At 44.9% G+C, this 27,410-nt stretch overlaps 1 protein-coding gene and 1 long non-coding RNA gene across 3 annotated transcripts in view; one reads left to right on the top strand and one right to left on the bottom strand.

Annotated features, from left to right (window-relative positions):
- The window catches only part of LOC139982120 (uncharacterized), a 671,468-nt gene that overhangs the window by 537,213 nt on the left and 106,845 nt on the right, over positions 1 to 27,410 (top strand). The gene's annotated exons all lie outside the window — the stretch shown is intronic.
- The window catches only part of LOC139982171 (uncharacterized), a 41,976-nt gene continuing 15,768 nt past the window's right edge, over positions 1,203 to 27,410 (bottom strand). For both annotated transcript variants that reach the window (XR_011798019.1, XR_011798018.1), the window contains 2 exons: positions 25,020 to 25,336; positions 1,203 to 24,162 (listed from right to left, as the gene is read on the bottom strand). This is a non-coding gene — a long non-coding RNA (uncharacterized lncRNA). The remainder of the gene's footprint in view (positions 24,163 to 25,019; positions 25,337 to 27,410) is intronic.

Below are 27,410 nucleotides of genomic sequence, written 5' to 3'. Positions count from 1 at the left end.
CCTAAGCAACAAATGGTAGATTCCATATTCGGCATAACACTGAGCAATACAAAAAGTGACCTTTTATGATACAAATGTTCACACGCCATTGCATAACAACAATAATTTGCATCTTATTAGTAGTGAATCATTACCATACACGACCATAGTATTGTTCGTATTCCTCAAAATGTAAAGCGTTGTGGGAATATAAGGAAACTTATTTAACGGAATGGTAGTAAGGGTGAGACTCAAGTCACTACTTGGAACTGCGTATTAACTTCGCTCGGTCACTTTTGTTATTCTCAATAATATATACCTCAAAAAAACGTCATTAGTTTCTGTAAGTGTGGATTTTTTTTTTGGAAACTCTGTGAGCCTACTTGTAAACTTACATTTGTGTTCGCTTAAATATATAATTGTGTACATGTTGACAAACTATTTTATATGCTTTGTGATATGTAAGTATAACAGCATTTGAGACACTGTTACATGTAATTTACAAAAAATACCACGGAAATTCAGCAGAATGTCTTAATGATCCAATGCGAGTAGTTGATATATTATGTTAGTTAATACCCAATATTAAAGACAATATTGAGGAAGGATTATATGACTTTTATGTTCCGTTTGAATTATTCATCGCCAGTTGGATTGTTATAAACTTTAATATTTCACAAACACTAACTCGTTATATCTTACAATACCGGGATCTTTTCATGGCCGTGGATCAATGACATTGCAGAGAAAATTATATTTACACAGTGTTTAAGAACCCTCATCAAAGGATATTCTGAAAGCTTATATTAGTGAAGGTAAGTTTTTTAAGATTTAAAAACAGGTATTTGACAAAATGAAAGTGCGTTTGCGATTGGTTATGAACCACTGTACGAACGCAGTGAATAATGTGTTGATGTTGGGAAGTTTTAGAGTAGTTAAAAAAATCACTCAAAGAGTAAACCTCGATACTGATTTAGCTGATTTATTCTCGAGCTGTGAAAGTAACAAAAATGCCAATCCAAACGTCCCTTTTGATTCCTTTAAAGCACAAACAGTTTTTGAAGCCTCAACATTGTTTTTAGATTTGTCGACTTGAAACTGTTTCCATATTGGTTGATGTGGAATCGAAGTTGCATCGGAAAGGTACAATTTTTTGAATTTATTCAATTATACGTGTTTGAAATTATTTTCATTGGAATAAGTTATAAGTTATAAGAATCTTATGGCAAACGATGTCACTTATAAAGACTAAAATATGACAATTTAACATTATTAGGTTATACCTCAATACCTTGCGCTAGTTGTAGATTATATCGTGCATAGTGAGTCACGTATGGTGGATCGTGTATAGTTCATCCTATATAGTAAATTCTATATTGTGTATTGCTCACATTGGATCATGTATATTGGATCATGTATACTGGATTATGCATAGTGGATCGTACACATTGAATCATGTATAATGGATTGTGTATAACGGTTCATTTAAATAGGATCATGTATACTGAATCCATCATATTGGATCGTATATATTGATCCTGCAAAGTAGATCCCGTATCATCGAACATGTAGACTGGATCTTGCGTTGTGGATACAGCATAGCGATCCTGTATATTGATCCTGTCAAGTAGATCCAGTATAGTCTATCGTGTATTTCGGATCCAGCATAGTGTCTTGCTGGATATAACAGTCGTGTCTTTAAACAACACATGGCTTGCTGGGTGTATCAGTCATGTCTTAGAACAGCACCGGCTTGCTGGGTGTAACAATCATTTACTAAAACAGTACTTAGTCTGCTGGGTGTAAAAGTAAAGATCTTCTATATGGTACCACTTGCATGCTATGCAAAAGTAATATTTCATAAGTCATGTAGATTTCAGAGTAAACCATATTGACGGTGGCTTTTTTTCAAGAATTAAATAGTGAGGATAGAGGTTGCATAAGTAGGGGTTCATTTTAAAGACCTTTTGGATTTACATCCACTTGATAATGTTACACAATACATGTCAGAAGAGAAGCTATTGTGAAATATTGTTGGAATGTATGTATTTACTTAAAGCCCTGGTGGGTATGTCCAAGGGAACCCCTGTTCATCGTGTATTTTCAATGGTTTATAATGGTTCGTGCATAGTGTATCAGGTATTGTTGTGGATCGTCATAGCGGATCGTGCACAGTGGGTTTGTTACAGTGGGTGGCCTATAGTGGATCCTGTATAGTATATCGTGTATCGTAGATCCAATTATGCTATGACAACATCTGGCTGAAATATTGTTGGGTTCTCAGTGTGTTGCAATCTGTTATCATGTATGTTCCTTTAACAGTAGACAAATGTTGAAGAAGAACCTCTAATCTATATAAACCCGATCCCGTTGCTGGTTTTCGCCTCAACAAAGTGTCTTTTACCTTCGACACCAAACCCAACAAAATATATTTAGCACTTTTATCGATGCAGATGCATTAATGCAGTGGAAACGCTTTTGACATATTCTAAATCTTTTTGAAGACGGTAACTTCCCAATTTTGAAATACCTGTAAGAACTGTTCATAAATTTAAACAAAGTTTGACCAAGTATATTGATTGAATCCCTACCTACTAATATTTGAGTCAAAATGTATTCACGACATTTTTCACCTACCATCCATCCCACGCAAATTGGTTATTGTAGATGAATATGCAGATTGACCCAACCCTGAAGTACATTTAGATTAATTATCCATCGAACCCAACGATGGGTTATATCAATTGACTGATACATAGCATAAAATGTTCCTAATGAGAGAGGTTAAGGTTTTTCATATTGTTTTAGCATTAACTGTTTTAGCGTTATCAGTTATTTTAGCATCAATGGGAAGACATCAGTGATCAAGCTTACAATTGCTACTCACAACTTTATTTCCCACAAAACACTTGATTGCGTCAATTGTTTAACTCTAGGTGCTCACTCAAGTACGATTATTGGTATCACATATTATTTAATAGTGAAAAAATGGAACTTACGAACGAGATTCTTAGAGAGTAGTATGGTCTTTACAAATTATGGAATACTTTAGTTTGCCAGAAGTTTCACCATACAATAAAACAAAAAGTTAAATCAGCAACCCCTTTCCGTCCCCACCGATGCAACAGGACTTCAAAACTGTGCTCCTAGTATGGTTAATGTATAGAAATTTTCATTTGAAATATTCTGTACACCAAGCGTGTTGGCTCCATGTCGTTTCAGTTTCACAGCAAGCATTACTGAATGCATTCAAACATGTTGCACAACAGTGCAAATATTCCAAAAATTCACGCTTATAAGAGGTTAACATAATCATATGTCATCCGACACGTCAAAACTTGATGTAAATATATATCTTGCTTTTGGTTTGCCTATAAGAAGTAACACTAACAAAGTCACACATGTTGAAGCACATACAATGCAGAGCACAACATGATGGAACTGAACATGTTCAAGAAGCAGAAACATGATGAACTAATGAATTGAATAATTAAATTTGGTTAATTCTATGTTTTAAGTTAATTTCACCCATTCATGACACATGCAATATAAGAGAGATACAATATGGGGCTGGGTTTTGCTTTCATAACCTGCTTTGTAATATCTTAATTTTGGGAACAACACGAATCAAAGTTTAAGCTGATGTGGATGGATGATATGCTTTTCAATATCTGATCTTTGACATTAATTCAATAACAAGGAATACCATTTATTCTTATATTTGGACTGGTAATTGCACACAAAGATACATACGGATTGAATTACTAATTTAAATGAGTAAATGATCTTTTCAAAATGTACACATTATTTCGGTTACATGTCTCCTACAAAACTTACGCACTTTCCTAGTCTACCAAGACACCGCTGGTATAATTTTGACACTGTGTCATCGGTGACCTCTCCTTCGGGTAACCGCACACTATCTCGTGTGTTTTTTTTTTTTTTTACTGCGTTTTTCATATACACCTTCACTGACGATTTCTTGCGCGAATCCTAATGCTTGCGACTGACTATGGTTCATAACAAAGTTTGCAGCGAGATTCTTCAAGTCACTGCTAAGTATTCTCTTGATTTTGACAGTATTCTGTCTCGTATTTTTCATAAGGATTTCGCCCACTTTGTGTATAACGGTTTTGCACGTGTACCGATTGTGCGAAGCACCATGCTGGATTTACGTGTTGTACTGTAGCTAGGCAGACATTGCATTGCGTGTAATACTTGTATTACTGTTTGTGTTTAGTTCTTCCCTCACAGGATTTGCGGGGGTTTTGCTCAGCCGCCCTCTTTAGACTTCTCCTTCGCAGAAATATGCCTTAACTGGCGGCGTAACTCGGGCTTTCGAGTTGGATTACTAGAGAACTTCGTGTTGCCCCTTCTAAGGCTCTCCTCCGGAGAGATAAGCCTTAACCTGTTGGGGTCTGTACTGATCTTACTTTCTCCATCTCACCGGCAGAAAATAGACAATAGCCCGTCTCACGGGACCCTTTCCTTCCGTGTTCACTTGGTTTATACGAGTAGCGTTGTTGTTCGTATCTTTCTGACTTCTGCATGTTTCTATCCTTAGCTACATGTAGCGATGTCAAAGGACGGAAGAAGCAACATCAAGTGCGCGACCTCATAAAGATTACGCCCACTTTGTGTATTACGGGTCTGCAAGTGTACCGATTGTGCGAAGCACCGTACTGGGCTTACGTTATGTACCGTAGCTAGGCAGACGTTGCATTGCGTGTAATAATTGTATTATTGTTTGTGTTAAGTTCTTCTCTCCCGGGATTTGCGGGGGTTTTGCTAAGCCGTTCTCTTTAGGCTTCTCCTTCGGTGATATAGGCCTTAACCGGAGGGTAGCTCTGGCTTTCGGTTTGGATTACTGGGACTTCTTGTGGCCCCTGCTTAGGCTCTCCCCCGGAGAGTTAAGCCTTAGCCCGTTGGTGTCTGTCAGACCTGCACTGTGTTCTCCTGCTCTTACATTATCCATCTTACCGGTAGAGAATAGGCAATAGCCCGTCCTACGGGACCCGTTTCCTTCTGTGTTTACTTGGGTTATATTAATAGCGTTGTTGTTCGTTTCTTCCCGACTTCTGCATTTTTCTATACTTAGCTACAGGTAGCGATGTCAAAGGAAGGGAGAAGCAACATCAAGTGCCTGTTCGCTTTTCTTTCCGTGTCGCTTTGGACGAGCACGCAATATGACTACAGTACATGTCTTGCTCCAGGTGGACCCGTGCTTGATTTGTTTGACCTTCACACAGGCGAATGTGAAGGAGCCATAGGCCTGGTTGTAGACAAAGTGGCAACGGCTGTAACTCCCGCTCGACCACCCTCCCCTGTCGTCACCAACTCCAATGCCAGGCCAGTCTGCTCCGCATGCCACGGTCCAGAACAACCTTCCAGACGGGACTCCTCGAGCACCACGAACAACCGATTCAGAAACGACTTCACAAGCGGAGAACAGTTCCAATTCTTCGGCTAACGTCAAACCAAAGAACTATGACAGAGCCAAAGGGAAGGTTACAGAGACCAAGTCTGTTCCAAAAAGTAGAACCGCTGCCACGACGTAAGTCTCCGTCATGCCCTCATTCTCTGAGGAACATACTCCCGGGTCGGCAAAGGATCAGACCACCAAGTATGTGTCGATACCACGAGAGTCCAGGGAACGCATTCGCTCACCAGTGCGTCGTCCTTCGCCGATACTCGATGAGACCTCTGCGGACTCTGACAGGGGTTTACGGAGGGACCAGCGGCCCGTACGACAAGGGCACATACGACGTAGTTCCATGTAACCCTCCCCACCCGTCGACAAGACCTCCTTACTCCGAGTTCGCGTCGCTACTCTCACAGCTTACGTAGGCCTTGTCTCCAAAGTGCAACATTTAGCTCGCGCGACTGCTCCCCAGCCGGCCTCAGACCAGGTAGTAGCGACGGTTGAGGATATTCAGTCGAGGACGTCCGGTCAACCGGAGCCGACTCAGAAAACTATGTGGAGCAGACGGATACTACCTCCCACGAAGGTCGCGGCCTTCCACAAATAGTGATTAGGTTTTGAAGACCCTTCGGCAGAGACCTCGGCACCCAAGTTGTCACCCACGAATGGAGCACCAGCAGACGACTCCCACATTCACGTGGACCCGCTTTTCTTTTAAATGGTAGAGGTCCTTCAAAGGAGGTAGACTACCTTCACCACGAAGCTGGACAGGTCACTCTGAGTGAACGGGGATGTTAGGAAACGGTTGTTTTGAATGTTGCTGATCCGCGGCATGCAACGAACCGCCTCCAGGGCTTGTTGAGCTTGACTTTAAGGACCCATATAGCAAAAGCCTAGACCAAATCCAAGACCGCATGGCCCCACAAATCATGTGGCTTCTACGACCACTGGGACCACCATACTGGTGTACGACTAGTTTGCAGGGATCGCTTAACGTTGTAGCAGCAGTCAGCTGGATGAAAAGCGAGTCCAGAAATAGACTGGCTACCTCATCCATCTTTGAGGAGGAACTCTTTAATGCCAAGCTCGACGACACAGTCCGCCAGGAGCTAGACCGCCGCGACACGCTCGCCAAATCGTGCTTTTCTAACCCTCAGGCTTTTCTAACCCTCAGGCCCGACATACAACAAAGGTCGTACAGATGCGCATACTAACCGAACCTCAAAGGGACAGAGCGAATGGCTTGATCGCCGAGAGGCTCCAGTCGCAGCAAACGCCGTCAATTGCGTAACGATTATCCTTGATATTGTCAAAACGAACAAATCGAAGCTTAATGTACCACGATCGTAGGGATGCCCACCTTGCCACGGATACAGCGTATCTGGCGGTAGGGGGAGACACCGGTTATTCTAAAACATCTGGGAAAATATGGACCCAGATCCGCGGGTCCCTTGGGAGGACACCCCAGTACCCACGGACCCGAGCCAGAAACGTAACCTCGAAAACGAGCTCCATGCAATACTGGCAAAGGGCACGATAGTGGTGGATATGGGATGGAGGGACCCCTCTTCCGCTCGTTTTACCGATAGTAACCTTAAAGATATTGTACAAGGGCTTCATCCCAAACCTCACACAGTGCCTGTTGGCAGCGACGGTCAAACTCTAGGACGCGTACCTTCACGTCCCAATCGACATCGACTCTCAAATATTCCCCGACTTCTCGTACAGGGGGGAATGACTACAACTTCGCGGTGCTACCCTTTGGCCTCTCGACTTCGCCGCGATTCTTCACAAGAGTAGTTTGCGCCATAGCGGACCTAAGCCGGAGGGCATCTGCCTTAACCAAAACCCCGACGACTGGTTTTTCATAGAGGCTCAATTGAATCATACCGCATGACCGGCACGACGTGGTCCCATACTATCGCCTTAGAATTGGACACTTGCAGCTACAGCTTCTCAGTCACTTTAACCTGGAGCAATGAATCCTAGACACGTGGGTGCTACTAACCGGCCTAGACGAGGCCCAACTATTGTGATGACTGACAAAAGAGAACTGGGAGCACGGGCGCCGCTACCGGGAACATAAGAACTTCGCCTCTGCCTCCTCGAAACCTTCATTACAGCGGCAAGGAGCGTGCCTCAACACCGGAACAATGGCGGGGAGCAGAAGCCCGCATGACGGGAGTTACATATCAACGCGATGAAGATGGAGACAGTACATGGACCTTCCACCCGACAGCGTGGGCGTCGGTTGCATTCTAGATCGATTTGGAGGGTTGCGGGCGTACGACTTCCCTCACTCCTCTGCCTAATACACAAGGTCCTTCTCAAGTTAAGCCTCTCTGCAGCAGCCTGACGGAGCTATTCAAGCGGAAAGTATTTATAGAACTCCAGGGACGCCTTAATGTCATGCTCCCGTGGCGGAGGGAAGGAGCCCCGGCACAATCGTAGTAGTAAGTTGAGTCTCGTCTATCCGACATGCTCAGTGATTAACCTCCGCCACGTATCACGATCTTGCGCAAGGTTTATTGCTTCCTTGAAATTGTTAATATTAACCTCCTTTAATTGCGACTTTATTTTTCAAAGCAAGGTAGGCACGGGCCTTCCTACTGGTTTAGCAGTAAGTCTCAATGCTTCTCCTAAAGCAACCTTTGCTGGAGCGTCCTCCTGGAGTCTTGCTACATGACAGAAAAATCTCAATCTTCTATGCGCGACTATGGATGACCAAGGTGTTTGGTTGGTTTCATTGTAGAGCTCATCGTTTGATAACCAATTGTTATGTGAGGATCATAGTAATAGTATTAAGTTGAGTTTCGTCTATCCGACATGCCCCGGCACAGATCTCTCGATATTCTCGGCGATCCAGCGTGAAATAGCATATGTGCATGCACGAGAGACTGGCTTGCGCGGTATCACAACGAGAGATTTACACAGGGTCCTTCTCAAGCTAAGCTTCTCCCGAACGAGGCTACTACTCATCGCACCGTATATGGCGAGTATGCCGTGTTTCCCACTCCTACTGGGTCTCCTCGCAGGAACCCCGCCATTGTGAAATTTAATTACAACTCTATACCAGTATTCGAAAATAGAATATTCCCAATCATTGCACATCATGCATTTTCAGTATTTTGATCTCAATATTCATAATAAGTTTTATTCCGCAGTGAGATTTGGCATGTAGAGAAAGTGGGACACTTAAACAAATACCACCAGGCTATTAATATCTCACAAACCACAATGAATATGAATCTGTTACTGGCCCTATTAGTACCACTTTCATATATAAGTATGCTATGCTATAGACTGTGGTCCACTAGTTGCATTTATCTAATGTCGCATGCAAAGATAATATCCCTCTAAGCTTTAGTGATATGATTTGGCTATGACAGGCATAACCATGAAAGGTGTAAATTTATGATATTTTCCACTAAAATTTGTCATGACAATTGGGTAAACATATATAAAACAAACTAACCACTTTGTTTGTCGACTCAAGCATGCACCTGGTTATAATGTACCATAAATAATATTGATTTATGCAATAAACAGGCCTATTTACTTTTAAACTGTGAAATGGCTATTTGCCATATGCTGTGTTACCTACTCAATTTAGGGTTCTCTGGGTGAACATATAATATCAATTTAATTATATGCCAGGACAGAATTGATTAAACCTCGCAGAATCTTAATAATTACTGTGATGCTATATTTAATAGCAGTTATAAATATGAACTTTCAATATGTGGATACCGTGTCAAGATTGTTTTCTTTCTTGTGTGAATATTTTGCTTTCTACCTTTTCTAACGTCTACAACATCGGTGGTCATCACCTGTTAAAGTAAGTGAATGACCTTTATGCCCCGTCCATGTAGGTTAACGGAGAGCAAACGCGCTGGAAAGGGTCATAGCGTATGTGTGGTTTCCTCTCCAATGCTATTATCTTAAGGCGTTAAACAACACTGTGTCAGTCCATAGTCAAAGCAAGTGAGCATGTTATTCGGCTATGAATCCGAATTTAGGAGTCACAGAACCTTCCTTTTATTTTCATCGGTAAAAATTTGATTTTCTCAATATTTCAGAACATGTAACATGTTTGGAATGCTTATTAAGTACAATAGGATAATCCTGATGAGGCGTTGAAGGCCTTCAAAAGGTCGCAGAACCACCTCAGTGACGACGATATTAATAAAAGTCTTTTCCGTTAGCACCAGTGGTTCTATGCATATATCATACATGTATATGCTCATACATCATATACATTTTGCTGTAATCAGTAGGCCTTGATTTAGCAATACGAAACAAAATGCAAGTTACGTGAAAGTGTACACTGGTACAGTGCAATAAATCTTGGATGAAGCGAATATCAATAAAATGATGAAAATGAGAAGTAATAGCCTCATACCATTTAAAAAGATTAGAACACAAACATAAAGCTCGCGAGATAAAGTTCTCAATTCATAGTGTCCACCGGCAGCAGTTGCAGTATGAGATTGTTGGAGAAAATATGATCGTGAGATCGCACTGATGCTGCTTACTGGAGTAAATAGTTATCCCACTTGATTAAAAGTGCTACTTACAAAGGGAACGACTTACCATCTGGACAACTTTCTTATGCATTTCCCGCGCCATCGGCGCTCCACTCACAAAAAACATCAACAACTATACCGTAACCTGCCAAGGGCAGCCGGTCTAGCCGGCTTCGCCTGGCCAGATCCGGTGCCTCGGTCTGGTCATTCCCTACCACCCCAGAACCGCGGCGTGTTAAGAGGATGTGTGGGATTCAGATTGTTAGTCATTCCCTTGTAAGTAGCCCCACTAATCAAGTGGGGAAATTTATATCGGGAACTCCTTACCTTCCGGACAAACTGGAACCACCAAACGACCGCAGTCAGACCGTCACGTAGTCATTGACGTGTCCCTGGGGTAGGATGTACGAGACCACGCCGAGGAACCACCACAAGGAGAATCTGATGGCAAAAAAAGAGGGGTCCAGAAGATCGCCAGTCAGCCAACGCGACGTAACCGGTCTTCTGTACACGGACCTTCCACCCACAGCGTCGGCGTCTGTTGCATTATCCATCGATTGGGAGGGGGTGCGGGCTTACGCCTTCCATAACCTCTCTGTATCACACACTGAGGCCTTCTCAAGCTAAGACTCCTCCAGGATCTCCTCCAGCGTGACAACTTTATAGAAAACCAGGGACGCAGGTTTTTTTCTCATTTCAAGAACCCGCGGGGAGAAGATATCAATATAATCCAGTAAGATAGGTGTCGGCAAAGGAAGCACAATCGTCTGGTATTCGACAGGATGGACGGGTTTAGAGCCAGACGCTCCCAATGCGGCTCAAATAGTATGTGTCCCGGCAGCACATGAAGGGCACTCCGACGTCGAGCCGATGCTGCCGCGAGAAGAAACGCCGTCTTCGTAGATAACTCTAGCAGACGACAAGAAGACATGGGTGCAATGGGGGAGCCAGGAGGTCGAGGACCGCTTTCATGTACCACGAATGAACCGGGGACCAAAGCTGTGGCCATTTTAAAGCCATGACACAGACTAGCAGATCCAGGGATTTACTTCACTCCTATCTTACCTGTCTCCTACAACACTAACGCACATTTCCTATTTTAGCTAGACGGCACTGGCATAATTTTAGCACTAAGCCCCCGGTGACCTCTCCCACATGTCACCGCGCACTCTCTCTTTCTTCCGAATTTACCATTTCGAAGGAAAACGCGTATTTCTCGGATTCCGTTTTTAAGCCAAACTGACGTTTTCTTGTTCGAATTCTGCTGATTGCGACCGACGAAGATTCAACAGAGTTTGCAACAGGATTCATCAAGTTTCTGCTAAGTATATATTTGATTTAGGCAGTTTTGTGCCTCTTTTTGACGTTAGGATCTCGCCTCGTTTTGTATTACGGTACCTCACACGTGCATCAGTTGTGCGAGACACTGTACATTTCACTTACGTGTTGTACCGTTCAAGACCTTGTTTCGAGTAATTTGTTCAAATTACTACCTGTTTAGATCTCTCTCTTCCGTGTTCCTATTATTTTTGGGGTTCCACTGGAAGTTTTTAGGGGCTTTTTGGCCCCCGGTAGTCCTCCTGTGGAGTTTAGACCGTTAAGAACAGTTTAGTTCTGTTCACTCAAGGCCTGTGTAGGCTTTTTTTTACGAACCGCGTGTTTTTCACGGTTTTTAAGTTCTTTTTTTCTCCCGACTTATCGTCCTCCTAAAAGAATCAGGATGTCTAAGGACGTGAGAGTTACGATAAAGTCTGCGACTTGCTCGTTCTTTTGTGCCGGGCTTGGCTGGTACGAGCACGCACTATGTCTGCATTGCAGATCTTGCACTGGACGGGAACCGTGTTCCATCTGTGTCACTTTCACACTGGCTAATTGGACGGAATCGGAAGCCTGGCTGGAAGCAAAAGGACAACGGTTAGAGCTCCAACTGGACCTCCGGATGACACGCCGCTGACAACCGACCCGGAGACAGCTTCGAGAGCGGGGAATAGCTCGAACCCTAGGACTAAGGTCAAGTCCAAGACATTTAACAGAGCCAAAGAGAAGGCACCGAAAACCAGTTCGGTTGCAAAGAGTTAGTCCGCTCCCACTGCGGGGGGCTCTGTTGTGCCTTTTGCCATTCATGAGCGGAATATTGGGCTGCTCAAGATCAGAAACACAGGTCTGCGTCAGTTCAAAAGCCGCTCGCCGGTGTGTCGTCCTTCACCGATCCCCGACGAATCTTCGGCGTACTCAGACACGGGTTTTAGGTGAAATCCCCGACCGCTACAGACGGAACATAAACTCCGTAGGTCTGCGGAGGCACCGCCTACGCCTACAGGACATCACTCTTCCGATTGTGTGTGGCTGCTCTCACAGCTTACATCGGTCTTATCGCCACTCGTCCTACACCTGACCCCGTGACGGGTCCCAGAACGGGTGGGATCAACAGTGGCTGACATCCCGCCGGCAACACGGGAACACCCCATCCAGTTAGAAACTGTACCTGTACCCCGATGCTTTGGAGCTTCGAGCCTCTGAAGCATTTTCAGAACTCGGAGACAACCTCAAAACTTCGAGGGCGATCGGTTTCCTGAAACTGACTCAGAATATGAGGTGGAGCCGAGAGGTACCACCCTACCACTCGACATCATCGCAAAGGCTGCAGGGATTGTCAATAGGACACTCCGAGGGCCTGAGGATACTTGGAAGAGTCTTTTCCGCCCTCCACCGATCCCTAGGGACGCGACGAACAAGACTTGACAAGTGGAAACTTCAAAGATCCACATCGTAAGCGCTTCGAAAACTAATTCTTCGAACTTGATCAATCGTCCCGAGTGGGGATGAAGATGCGAAAATCGCAATCCCACCGGTCGAATCCCGCCGACGCAACGTGCTGAAAGTAGTAGGCTGGCCAGCGGGGGAGCGAAAGAGGGACCGACGAACCTCCCTATTCTGGAAGAGGACCTATTCAACAGCCAGTTGATCATTACGGTCCGACAGGAATTGGACCGACGCCCGGACACTCGCATGGCCGATAGGCAATCACGTCCTTAGCGACGCCCAGAACAAGCGAAACCACCAAGTGGTAGGGCGCAACGACCCGCTAACTGGAAACGGAACTACGCCGCCAAGTCTTACCGTGTCGGAAGACCCGACAGGTCGCCAAGACGTTCCCCCCGAGGACATCTGTACGGCCAACTCTAACTGGAGACCATTACCACGATTACAGGCTCCAGTTATTCCGGAACGTCGGGAAAGAGATGGACCCTGCAGGTGATCTCGACGGGTTACACCATCGAGTTCTCTCGGACTCCCGGGAGGGAAGAGGTTGAAAGGACATTCCAGAACCAACCTACCCGGGCCAGAGATTTGCCCTCGAAAGCGAGCTCCATGCGTTACGGGTCACGGCAACCAATACTCAACCTAAAGCCGTCGAACAAGGGCTTCGTCCGGCCGACTCGTTCCCAAACCTCACGAAGGGCATGTGGATCTTATCCGTAAACCTGAAAGGCGCACACTTGTACGTTTTCGTCGATGTCGCGTCACAAAGACTCCTAGCATTCTCGTACAAAGGAAGGGACTACATGTTCGTATCGCTACTCTTCGGCCTCTCGACCTCACCGCGAGTCTTCAAAAGAGTAGCGGGCGTGGTGGTTGCAGACCTACGCCGAAGCGGAGTGACCCTCTACGCTTACTTCGACAACTGGCTAGTCACAGGGAGGTCGCACCGAGAGGCTCTATTCAATCTAGGTCGCACGACCGAGCGCCTCGAACAACTCGGTTGGGTTATCAATAAGGAAAAATCGCAGCTCATCTCGACCCAAACCATTAAATTCCCGGACGCGTTTCTAAACTTCCACATCGTTTAGGTGAGACCGTTCTCAGGGCGGGTCACCAACACCTAACAAACAGTCTGCTGCCTCCTCAACATGTGGTTCTCCCAGGCCAGGCGTTGGATGAGAGCCCTCGGCCTAGTGGACGTAGTACCATTCTGCCGCCTTAGAATGCGACCCCTCCAATTGCACCTACGCGATCACTAAGATCCAGAGAAAGACATACTCGCCCAAGGACGACCATTCCGAGAACAAAAGTCCCAGACGCTTCTCCTCAGACGCTTCCTTGCAGAGCTGGGGTGCGTGTTTGGACGACCTGACGATTCAGGGGAGTAGGGGCCGGCCTGGCGACAGGTCTATATCAACGCCTGCTTGAGATGGAGGTACTATCCAGAGCCCTCCGCCACTTCGAGTGTCACCTTCGGGGCTATGCTGTCACCGCCTTCTGCGACGATACGACGGTAGTGGCCTACGTCAACAGACAGGGGGGACGAAATCCCGATCACTGTGCCCCGCGATGTGGGACTTTCTGCTCTGGTGCCGGGAAACGACATCTCTCTAAGAGCCTCGCACATTGCAGGGAGGGAGAACGTAACGGCCGACGCCCTGTCCAAGGGGGCCCAGACCCCAGTGGACCCTGCAGAAAGTCACCTGTTCGCTTTGACGACCAACGCCAAATCACCAGTCTTTTGCATGCGGACCTTCTACTCCAGAGCGTAGGGCGTTGGACGCATTCTCGATCAGCTGGGAGGGGATTGAGGCGTACGCCTCTCCCTCTGCCTCATACACAAGGTGCTTCTCAATCTGAACCTATCCCGGACAAGGCTACTACTTATCGCGCCCTACTGACTGAGAAGACCGTGGTTCCCGATCCTTCTAGATCTTCTAGCTGGAACCCCATGCAGTCTTCCGGACAAACACAACTTAGTGAGCTTGGGTCGAGCCCGAGTCAGTCTACCTCACCTACGGTCCAAGAACCTGAGTGCGTGGCCGTTTTCCGGTCTCGGTTCAGAGCAAGCGGCTTTTCTCCAGACGCTGCCGCCATTGCAGCATCAGACAGGCGGCCAAGCGACGTCCACACTGGCGCGTTTTTTTTTCGAAAAAAAAACCGATCTACAGATCGTTCCGGATACTACCTCTCCTGCACAATTTGCGGACCTTTTCATGCTCCTCTTCGATAGGGTAGACAACCGAATACCATTCGAAATTACAGACATTAACAGGCCATCGCGGCGATTCACTCGGGATTTTCAGATGGATCATCGGTAGGCACCTGCCCTCAGCTATCGAACCTTCTCAGGCCCACACGTCGTAAACTCCCACCAGCAAGGAGTATCAACGGCTTTCTCCATCACCTAGCCCGGCCCCTTTTAAACTCATGGGCACATCCCTCCGCAAGGATATCACCATCAAGACACTATTCTTGGTGGCAACTGCCTCTGCCAGGAGGAGGAGGAGTTCCCTGCACGCATTATCCACGTCGAAAGGACACATCCGCTTTGACAGCCAGTTCGTGCGCCTGCTTCCGGACCCCGGGTTCCTTGCTAAGAACCCAACGCTCGCCTTCATACCGGGGGACATCTTCCTTCCGAAGCTGCCCTTGTCCTCCGACACTGCGGGGACAAACTGTGGTGCCCGGTGAGGGCACTCAAATGGTACATACACAGGAAAAACGACCTGAGAACATCACAGGCCCTCTTCACACTGCCCGCGAGCCCTATCTCGGCTGCCTCCAAAGACAAATTCAACAGACGGCTTGTGGAGGCAATTCGTCTTCATGCGGGGACAGACCAACCAGTCAGGGCCGCTTTCTAGTCACTTCGCCCAACAACCATTTCGCCCAACTGCCATTTCGCCCAACCAGCCTGGTCATTTCGCCCAACCAGCCTGGTCATTTCGCCCAACCAGCATGGTCATTTCGCCCAACCATCATAGTCATTTCGCCCAACCATCATAGTCATTTCGCCCAACCTTATTTTTACTAATATTCAGTTAGAATAATATTACTTTTTCTATTCCACTAGTTCAATTTGATTTATTTTGGGTTAGGTTACTTCGTAATAGGTAAATAAAAAGGTAAGGTCCGGACGATATCGATCGGAGTCTGAGCAGTTATTTCGGGTATAATGGGAGGATTACACTACTTTAGGCGATTACGCATACAATGGAAGTTATATTATTATACAAACACAGGGGAATCGATCCTCATAAAAACCTATCAAACCTAACCCCTAAAACACTGATCCATCCTACTGACTAACAATTCCTGAACGTTTCCGTATTAAATTAAAAAAGAAATGTATATATATAAAACCCGTCCGTAATATCGAAGTACTATTTTTAATCAATGTAACCACTTTATCAATGTAACCACATATGTAATCACATATGTAATCACATATGTAATCAATTTAACCACAACCTTAAGTTTCCTTAATACTCGGTTCGTATCCTGTAACGTTAAAAATTCCCGAACGTTTCCTTACTAAAGTTATACAAAGTAAAGGACTTCAAGTTTCCTTAATATTCCTTAATATTCGAACGTTTACTATCAAACCTAACCCCTAACACACTGATCGATCCTCAAGTTTCCTTAATATTCGGTATCCTGTAACGTTAACAATTCCCGAACGTTTCCTTTTGAAGTATCATATTTAATCAAGGTTGGGCGAAATGACCAGGCTGGTTGGGCGAAATGACCAGGCTGGTTGGGCGAAATGACCAGGCTGGTTGGGCGAAATGGTAAGGTTGGGCGAAATGGCAGTTGGGCAAAATGGTTGTTGGGCGAAGTGACCTGCTTGGCGTTGTTTTGGGTATGCGAGTCATGTACGTGGCGGAGGGAGACGGGTGAGCCAGGTAAGTATCGTCATTCGTAAATACCGAAACCAGTGAGTTTTGAGGTATTAACTTCACTCCTCTCTTACCTACAACACAAACGCACAGAGTGTAGTACTGATACGATGGTGGGAGGCCCAACTGGCGGGACCTGCTCGTTGGTACGCCCAACACCGCGCGGCCGAACGCCGACTGCGACGCGACCGTGTCCGTTAGGTAGGACGTAAAAAACTTCGACGGGGTTTTCCACGAGGCGGCCCGGAGGATATCATCCACCGGGACCCCTTGGAACAGGGCTTTCGAAGCCGCTTGGCGCCGGATGTCGTGGGCCCTGAGGAAGCAGGTCACTTCGCCCTACAACCATTTCTCCCAAGTCAATTATACTGTTCAGTTGATACTTTTAGATTTTATCTACTCATAGATAAGCAATAGTATTAACCCTCACAGCCGGATAGGCCCGGATATACCGGACACTTCTACCCGGACACGTCCACCCGGACACATTCACCCGGACATATCCATCCGGACCTTCTCATCCAGACATATCCATCCGGACATACTCATCCGGACATATCCACCAGTACATATCAATCCAGTCCGGACACCGAACGAACCAGGCCATTTACGCTCTCAATCGAACATTCACCAGGCCAGTGCCTTGTGCCTCGTAATTTTGTTTCGAATCACATTACCGTGCATCCCTTGGACAGACTAAGGTCACTTCGACGTGGATTTTCGCACTCCCTATCGGGTTGGGTCTCCTACCCGACACGTATCTCCCCGCTGTAGGTTCTTGGACACAGCGGTATAAGGCAAATCCAGCAGGAAGAGAGAGAGTGCACGGAGACCTGTGGGAGAGGTCACCGGGCGCAATGCTGAAATTATACCAGTGGCGCCTAGGTAGACTAGGAGACAGGTAGGTATCGTCTTTTGTAAATACCCAAACCAGTGAGTTTTGAGGTTTCGAACGGGTGAGACCGGTTCGATAACTCCTGAAGGTATTGACCTGCTTTCTAACTTAAATCAAAGCCGTTAGAAAGTCTGCCACATCCCCAACAGTCGCCGTTGTCGGAGAAACCTGGCAATCCGCACACCATTTCGGTACACTGGGAATCTCGAATCGTACTTGCGAAAAGTGGAATGTCGCCTGTCGTTGGTCGTCAACGAGGCAGCCTCCTCCCAAACGCCTGACAATTTCAACGCAACCAGGTAAAGCGACACTGTGTTATCATGCTCCCGTCAGTGAGGGTCTGAAGGGACGTGAGGGGAGAAAAGATTCTTGGAATCACCACCAAAAGAACCAAAAGCGGGCGGAGACATAGTTGTGAGGACCAGAAGGGCGCGATTAGAATCACCAGACAGTCAAAATCCGAGCCTTCTCCAGCGGTTTCCCCACATGAGCAAACGAGGGAAATGTTACCAGTGAAGATTGGTCCAGTCGAGGGCCAGTGCGTCATTGGCCTACTCCCTGGGGCTCGGAACACGAGCCAAAAAGCGAGCCAACATAGTTGTGGGCGGACGCGAATATGTATATCTCGGGAACGCCGAAAGTATCGAAGACCCAGGAGTCGAGGGCTTTCTCTGTTTGAGCCTTCGACAGTCGTAACAAGGCGTCTGCGATCGAGTTGCTAAACACCGGAAGATCGATTTGCCCTCAGCGAGACCTGATGGATCCAGCACCATTGCATGAGGTCCCATGTCACTCTCCAGAGTGAGAGGGATGTATGATAAAGCTGAGGTGTTTTCGAATCGGACATCCTTTGATCAAGGAACGGGCGGAACACCGCTGGCAGCTCCAAGACGTCAATTTGGTTTCCTATTAACTCCTCTCCAAACACAAGTGCCATGTACACGTCTTGTGCATGTGTTTTAAACCCTCGGATACCGTCGTGGGCGTTAAGAAGGGGGAGTAGGTCGGAAACGTTACGGCTTTGTAAAGGCTTGCATTGTCGCACCACCATTTGTAAGATATGTTACAAGTGCGGAGCTGGAGGTACTAGGACCATCAGGACCCGCGACAACGGGCGTAAAAAGGGAAGGAGTTGAAACCAGTCACGCGCGGGCATGTAGCATAGACGGCGTAGGATGGACCGACTTTGCGAACTGGATGCACCTTATCATGGGTCGGAAAGAATCTACCCCGGCAGTAGTCTATTTTCGTTCCCAGGTATGTCACTTGCTATGACGGTATCAAAAGAGATTTCGCTTTGTCGATCAACCACCTTAATGTTGAAGTCACATTCAAGAATTTCCGGGTGTCGGAACAAGGTCTTCTCGTTACTCCGCCACAATCAACCAATCGTCTAAATAGACCAAAATCAGGGCCCCAGTCGCCTCAAAAAAGCTGCTACTGTGTGAACTAATCTGGTGAAGGTTCGGAAAGATGTGGACATGCCGAATGGAAGGACCTAGAATCGGTAAGAAACCCCGATGTAACGAAAGTTCAAGAACGGGTTGTGATCCACGAAGACCTGGACATGAATATATGCGTCATGGAGTCCAGCTAAGCAGGCCTGCACGGAACCGCAAAGGGCGGATGAAGTTGTTCAGCGCCGTGTATTGAGAATTAGGGTCCCAAACGGCCGGATTTCGTTGGAGTTATGCGAAGGCCGGCAAATGCTCGGATTCTCTCTCAACAAGAGGGCCAGCACAAGGAGGTATGGGTCCTTCGATTAGTCATTCGCGCAAGAGTTGACCCCTCCCTACTAGAAGGTATCGGGTTTGGCATTGCGCTTACCAGGCTGAAACCAACTCTGCGATGTGTTCTTTGGTCGTGGGCATCGAGGCCCCTACGGCAACTTGGAAAGCGCAAACGAGCGTCTCGACCGCTCGTAAATGGTTTCATAGCTCTGCCGCGAGGTGACATGGGATGAGTAGGTTCCGTGGTCTCACTACGTCCGGCTAAACGACCCACTGGAACGAACCTCCGAAGAGGTCTGATCCGGAAAGTGGGGTACCCATAGGAGCGCCGGGGCGATGTCCGACAATCACAGCAGAGAAAAGACGTTTCGCCGACGTAGAGAAGCCGTTCGAAGCGTCACACGAGGAAAATGGTCACTCGAACGGCGCACAATAAGGGCCAGTGTCCTGTGCATTAGTTGAACCATAGAGGAATCTCGGATTGTAAGGGCTCGCAAGAGCCACACCGAGATAATCAGCTGAAGTGCCGAAATCTTAAGGTCAAAGTGGGCCGTACGATCAAAACTCCTGAGGTCCTCCTTTGACGCTTGGGCCAATGGGGAAACTAAACGACAAGCCGGAGCAGCGCCTTACCTCGCATTAGAAATACAAGCTTGTAGGATCAGGCGATCCCACGCCTCCTGAGGCATCGGACAAGGTATTGTTCTTGCCTCAATCGTATAAGCTTGCCGAGGGGACGCGGATAAGCTGACCAAGCTCTTTCCGCTTATCGGGTAATCGATCACAAGACTCTCCGTCTACGTGTAGGGAAGGGGGAGGCTAAGGTCGTGCCTCGTCCCCCGGAGCCTGAATTCTGATCCAGGAGCACCTGGCGGGCTAAGCCACGATGGGAAGTGAGCTACACTAGAAGTTACATGAAGCTAACGGACTAAATGTCCGTAGTCCTCCTCCGAGAGGACGTCCACAGACGGCTCGACGTCCGGGCCAGGAGAGGTAAAGCGGTCATCGTCCGATGGGACTAAACCACTTCTAACTGGACTCCGGAAGAAGACTGGTAGGAGCGTGGCTATTTCTGTTAGCGCAAACGCTACTTATGTCCGAAAGCTAGTCCTTGGGATGGGCAACTTCCGGTTCCGGATCGGAGAAGCAACAAATGGAGCTGGAGCAATGCCCTTATGGCGGCGGAGGAGTCACTAGCTGCAAACGTGCAGAGTACCACTTAGGGCCCTGGCGAAAGACATTGACCGACTCCTTCAAGCCCATGAGGAGATAAACCACCGACAGATCCTCCGACCGTACTGAAGAGTGCTGAGAGAAGCGTTTCCGACTCCCGTTCGCTAGACGATAACTCAGAAGAGGAGGACGAGGTTCACTGTTTTTGGTTAGTCTCTGTATTGTAGCTGGGGAGCAGCCCCTAGTTTCGACAGGGGTCTGGGAAGGATCCGGGATTCTGGTAACGAGCGGGTGGCCGCTCTAACGGTCGTCGAATCATGACGGCCTCGGTAACGTTATAAGTCGGTGGTAGTTCCACTGGCTTCCTCCGAGGCCGGTCCGGTTTAGTTGGGCCTCGAATCCATTGTGAAGAAGGACCCGTGTGCCGACACAAGGGGCCTCCGTGAAATCAAGCCCGTCTGGGCTACCATCGACATGAGGGAATTCCGCGACGGGTCGGCCAACGTGGACGACGTCGTGAGAGTGCCTCTACTAAATACTCCTATTGCTAGCATTAGCAAGCATGCAACCGGTAGAGTCGAAGAGGAGGAGAAGGTGAAGAACAATCGAATCCAGACATTCCAGCGGGCAAGTAAGATTACCCTGCGTATGGATACCACGCACTCCCCCCCAAAAAAGTCGCTCCACTGAGGCGGAGCAGCAACGGAACCAGACCTGCTGTTTGTGCCTCGGAAGAATTTATCTCAGTGGATGTAGCAGTGGGGTCAAAATTAGAGCAATTCAACAATTACACCTCTAGGAGCTTTTGTTCAGGAGTTAAGGGCCAAAAAACACCGTGAAAACTCCCGACCGACTATATTCGAGTACCCCCATCACTTTGAGACTGATGGGAGAGGCCAAAAGACTACTTACTAGAGGCTTATCCTAGTGTAACGTCTGAACCAAACCGGAACCCGGGTCCGGATGAGAAAGAGAAGGGGCCAAACGTTAGGGTGCCACTTCCGAAGCCGTTGGAAAGAAGACCTCAGAGCTCCACCGAAGAATTGCGTGGTACTTCAAAACTGTGCCTGTGGGTAGAACAGAAGCAGGCCCGAAGGCTAATTGAGAAAAAATCGATACAATCCACATAAACATGTTACGAAACTATAAGGAAGGGGACACCCAAAGGATCCCCAAAGCTTCCGTATCAAAGAAGGATTACGCTTTAGAGCGCTCGAACAAGGGTTGCGTGACACAAGGCCCCAGCGCCGACACACAGTACTCCAGTGCTAAACAGCCTATAGGCAAATGTGAAACCAAGTACATATGAAACCCGAACCTACATACATCACGTACAACGGAGCAACAACCAAGGGAGCGTAGTGGAGAACCAATCCCATCCGAGGCCCGGAACGGAACCGCTAATGTTCCGCGGAGGAGGGAGGCCCAAAAGGGGCTCAAATAGCCTACCTATCTCCGATAAGAGGTGGGGGGAGCAAAAGCACAACTCGCACCCGAGGCAAGACTGACAAACTACCACACAAATGAATAAGGAGGGAACTCGCCGAAGCAAGCTACGCTACGGCCGAACACGAGAGGAAGAAAAAACCCTTCCCCGACGTACACGGGTAGAAAATGTAGTCTCAAACGGACTAATAAGGAGTACACTCACCAAATCAGGGGGTAAAGTGCTACAATTTGCGCTGAGCGAGTGCCACATTCACGCACAAAGACCTGCGATGTCGAATTGCTCTTAACAGTGCAAGTCACAGGGTAAGAATGACCAGGCCAAGGCACCGGCTAGGCCGGCTGCCATTTGCAGGCTACGGTATAGATGGTGGTAGCTTCTTGTGAGTTGTGCGCCGATGGCGCGGGACAATGCAGAAGTTATTTGTCCAGAAATTAAAGAGTTCCGGTGTTAGTTTGGTATATACAGAGCATATTAAAGGTCGTTCACCGAAATAAAAAACCTTGATTAAGTTTTCAGTCTTGAAAGCGTTGTATGTTTGGTTAAAGTACAACTTTTGAATTTATATCTATTGTTTGTTTCCTTCCGGTTTGTAGCTTTCCTTTATAACCTATGCAACTCTTTAAGTTCTAAGATAATCATACGAGGAAATTACCTCATTAACTTACTAATGTTTCACTTGTTCATTCTATACCGCTGTAAAAGGCCCGCTACATCTTCATGTCTTGCTTTTCATCATCCATTTCACATATTCATGTTCACCAGACACTGCATATTTACTTTGTTTTGTTCCAACTTAGTAGTCAGGATTTTGTTATAGGATGTGGATAGTGTTTTACTGCAGGAAGTACAGGAATAATAATAACCACATCATAAAAGTCATGACTAAACATCATGGTAAAGCATGGTCTTGAGATACACATTAACTAGATATTAATTAAAATTCTGAAATTGTTGGTAATTGAATTCTTATGTTCATTGTTTCTAATTGTGAATCATTTGGTGAACTTTTACTTATTAACATTGCACATAGATAGTGCACTGTGTCATGTCGGACTCTACAAATTACTATAAAAGCGGTGTATGGAAAATTTCATAATATATTGTGCTGTCGTTGGTCATTATATATGTCGCCCTCTATTTATGTACGTAACAGGTCAAGTGACGTCTGCTCACCAACTCAGCTGAATCACATCTCGAGACTTGCAAATTAGTCTTCGCTCCTGTTCTGATCGGTTGTTTCGGTAGTAGCCCTGGCTCCGAACATTATGTTCGTCTTTATGCCATTTATTATGTACAGTTATAGAAATCTACTTCGGTATTGAGACCTCTTTTGGATCCATTTTCGTTTAAGTACATGTTTTTCTATCTATCATTGAGGGTTTATGCCGATGTTTTGTCTGTACCGTGGCTGACTGTAGTAATATATTACAACATCTACTCAGCGCTCGTTCTTCATTCGTTAAACTATGTATTATATTCTTTGCATGAAATAGCCAGATTCAAAGCGCGTCGTTACTAACACACAACCTTGCTAGTCGCACTTGTTTTCAACAGAGCTCCTCAGCAGGGAATATTTGGGTGCCACAGAATCTTAGATTGTATATTAGCGTTACTTAGATAGCAGATGAGCCTCGAGTTAGATACACATTTAGCGAAAGGCAAGATTCTACTGTATCATTGCGAAACAGAAAGTCTGTTATTACATTTTTTTCAGTTTCCATTATTGCAGTGTTTTGGGTTAAATGACCAGAGTGCAAAGAAAAAGAAAAACAACATTAAAAATGAAATCCCTTTAAGAATATTAAATACTGAGCGAAAGTGAATATATACTACGTACTTCGCTATCGCCCTACAAAATCCAGAAAGGTAGCATACGTCGAACACAACAATAAATACACTTCCTTATTCTAACTCAAAAGTGTAAGTGTCGAAATGGAGAAAACAGGATCATATCCTGGTTTTAATTGTTACATGGTTTCTTTTTACACTTGTAAAGCGTGGGGAATCAAATTGGTTTCAGACATATGGCTCTCTGTGTGTTGCAAATGGCTGTATAAGTAAGGTGATACGGATTTAACTTTCTGATTATTCCCTTAGAAATTAAATATCTTTGTCTATATGAGGTATACATGAAAAACGCTAGCTACTGACACCAAGGGCTTAAAAGAGTACACTAGGTAAAGTTAATAAAAGTACTTCAATAACATACGTGTACCTTTTCAGATATATATATTGTCCGTGAAAGCAAGCCGAAGAAAGTATCATCATCATGCAAATAAGTGTTGTCACTACGCAGTGTTGAGCTTACTGATCCCAGAAAAACTGCGAGTAAAACAAAACAGTTGAGAATATAGACAAGGAGCATCATTAACGTAGACTTAAAAAACACGAGATCGGTAACTGATTTTATATCTTCATATGTACTTGTATGAAGCTATGTTGGAATAAAGAATTAAGTAATGGTAAACTGATTACGTGATTTCTTTGTTCAGTCATTACTATATTAAACTAACACACTACTATTTTTACTATTTTATATCTTGATTATTCTCTTCTAAACATTTGTGTAACATACGCTATATTTGTACTCCGTCAATAGAAAAAGAAACCTGTATTATGTTAGTAACGATGTTTGAGGAATAACAAAAAAACATAACTATTCTGACTGCATTGGTACAAGATGATACGTTGACTGTCTGGTAACATGATATAATGAATAATCCGAAATGGTGTACCTATAATAAAACGTGACAGAATGCACTTTGACAGAATGCACTTACACTATAAAAATACGGGGACTCTTTACACCAATTTGGGGGTAGTATGACCTCACGAACCGGGCATATCAAACTTTTACCACGAAAATGGTTTCCTTTAATTACATTTGGTTTAGAATATTTTCCTCGGGTAGTGGAAGATTATTAGCCAATAAGCTTTTCAAACGTCACGGACGTTAACCAATGAGAATCGGTTACTTGTTCACGTCATATGCAAAACCATTCAAATCGTCGCCACGACATGGCACAGCCAGCTTGATGAAAATAATGTATATTATAACTACATACTAGCTGAAACCTAGTTACAAAAGAAACCGGTTATTAAGTTATTAATTATTTCATCCATAAAAGCCCATTCAAATGTAAATGCATCGAAACTCGTGATTGGTAGTATTTTATTACCATAAGTCGAGTAGCTCACATCCAGTCGTTGTTGTGAGTAGTGGCTTGAACCACGACTATGGGACAAAACTTTTCAATTTCTTCAGCTGTTTGCAGTGAAAATCGTATCCTTGTGGCAAGATGGTGCATTGCGTTGATTGTAGTGTTACTTTCTGATCGTGATAGTCCTTCGTTACTCACCGTAATATATATTCACTGCAGATCTGCTACAGGAGCGTTACATGATACGGGTGTAGTTTTATTGTAAGGAATGAAAAGCGTATCTCCATTATCATGGTATGAATGCCCGTCTGCAGTCACAGATACCGTCGTTGGAACTGATGGTGACAAGAATATTTTCAAAGAAAGACAATATTTTAAGGAAATACTAGTAGCCACTTATTATAATGTTCAGTTATTACACGAAACAAAGGAATGATTGAATATTAAGAAATATGTTATTCTCGTTTACGAATTAATTATATCTGGTTGATCGGAGAATGAATTAAACTATTATGTAAAGTGCACACGATTTAACAAAAATCGTCTCTTAAACCAGCAATTCCCAACCGCTCCCATCTCCCTATGCTTCAAAAAGGGAAAAAAGACATAGAAAAGGAGGTTGGAATAATAAATCTGTGGTGGCTTTGTGACATACATTACAACACAAACTACTACAAACCTTCCAAGTCTAAGAAATACGTTAGCATAGTCTCGTTGTTCTTGATGCATCCGTTCTTTCCAATATTGAGCAACTAGATCGGCTGGTTGTTTAATGAATGATTTTGAAGAAAGTGCAAGCTCTTTCTAAATTTACTGCGTATTAATAGACGTTCCAAAATGAGAACGTTTTCTTGAAATTTCCAATCAATCAGTGTTCCTCAGTGTGACAAACATTAAACAAGCATCTCCGTTATAAAATTTTCGGTAACTCAATACACCAGCAGGAATTGCAGCATGAGCCATGTTAAGGAAAAGAAACTTGTAAAGATACGTATATAGTTGCCTTCATGTTTCTTTTCTGAAATATTGTCTGACTCGAACATCATGTCTTAGCATGGACTATAACAATCTCTGTAAGTCTAATAAAGCGCCGTTATATTAACGTGAACAGTCACGTGTACACACTAAGGCACTGGGTTTGATTAATTCGCCCATAAAAATCATCTTAAACAAGCTTAAGCTGTTATGAATACTTTCTATATGACGTCACTGAACAATTCTTTGCTATTTTTTACCTCAATTTATAGATGTTGTTCCATCTAGAAAGATACTTTTGAAGTACGAGCAGTGGACTTAGCTTGAATAGAGAAGTATCTTGAAAGGTTACGTCACGAATCGTTACGTTGTATGTATAACATTTCAATACATTGATACCCAAATGTATGAACATAAAACTAGTGTGGATTCAAGGGAAAATCTAAGTCATGAAAATTACTTAATGGAAACAAAACAAGCGATTGAATAGATTGCATAGGCTTATTATGAAGCAGAACCTCAGTTATTCGTTTGCCAATTTTATGTGGATTCAATTCACCTTTGTGAGGATTTACAGCGAAACGTGTGCCCTTAATCACGCTGTAATGTTATCAAAGCAAGAAAATCACGTGTATAGCCATACAATACGTGATTTACCAAATTGCAAGAAAACCTATAAAGAATTTGCTGTATCTTGTAGTTTATTATATCAGTTAATATGAGATGATGAAACAGAATGTTCTTTTTTATCTTTTTAATCCAACTTGTAACGTACATGGTAACGTACTGTCTACCTTATGATGATGCCAACGATATACCTATTATAAAGGTAAATATAACTATAAATACTGAAAGCTGATATTGCATGACGTAATGTGACATATAGTGGGAGATTAATCACGTAAAAATCTCAAAAATTTGGTTTTGCGGCTGATATAGTTACAAATGCCTAACATATTCCCAGTTAACTTGTTTACTAAGAAAACAAGTCCTCATTTTGCGTAACAAGAAGCAAAATAGGAAACAAACTCGTCAGAGTATAAGCTCGCACTGTCATCATTACGTGAAAAGTTCATGAAATGGAAAGCTTTATAAATCATCACGTGTCTTCCAGGATGTTGTTGAATAGCCGGGTCGCTTAATTGTTTCCACTGCGATATGTCAAAGGTTTCATACTAGGTGGAACTTGTGTGTTACGTCACATATATACTTATATACACGGTACGCGGTCAGCTGCATGCGCGAAGTACGAACTGTGTGTACGTACGTACGCATACTGCACGTACAAGGCATATAAACCTGCGAGTTGAGTGAGTGTCCCTGCTCCTCATAAACTGACAGAGTTAAATAAGAAAGATGAATGAGTTTAGTGCTCAGTCAATGTTATCTTTGTAGACTGAAGGTAATGGTTGCTATCAAATTTTAAATGGAGGT

This window comes from Apostichopus japonicus, chromosome 16 (assembly GCF_037975245.1).
Source record: "Apostichopus japonicus isolate 1M-3 chromosome 16, ASM3797524v1, whole genome shotgun sequence".
NCBI classification, from domain to species: Eukaryota; Metazoa; Echinodermata; class Holothuroidea; order Aspidochirotida; family Stichopodidae; genus Apostichopus; species Apostichopus japonicus.
Note: the sequence above shows the minus strand (reverse complement) of the source record. Positions and strands in the feature narration are given on the sequence as shown.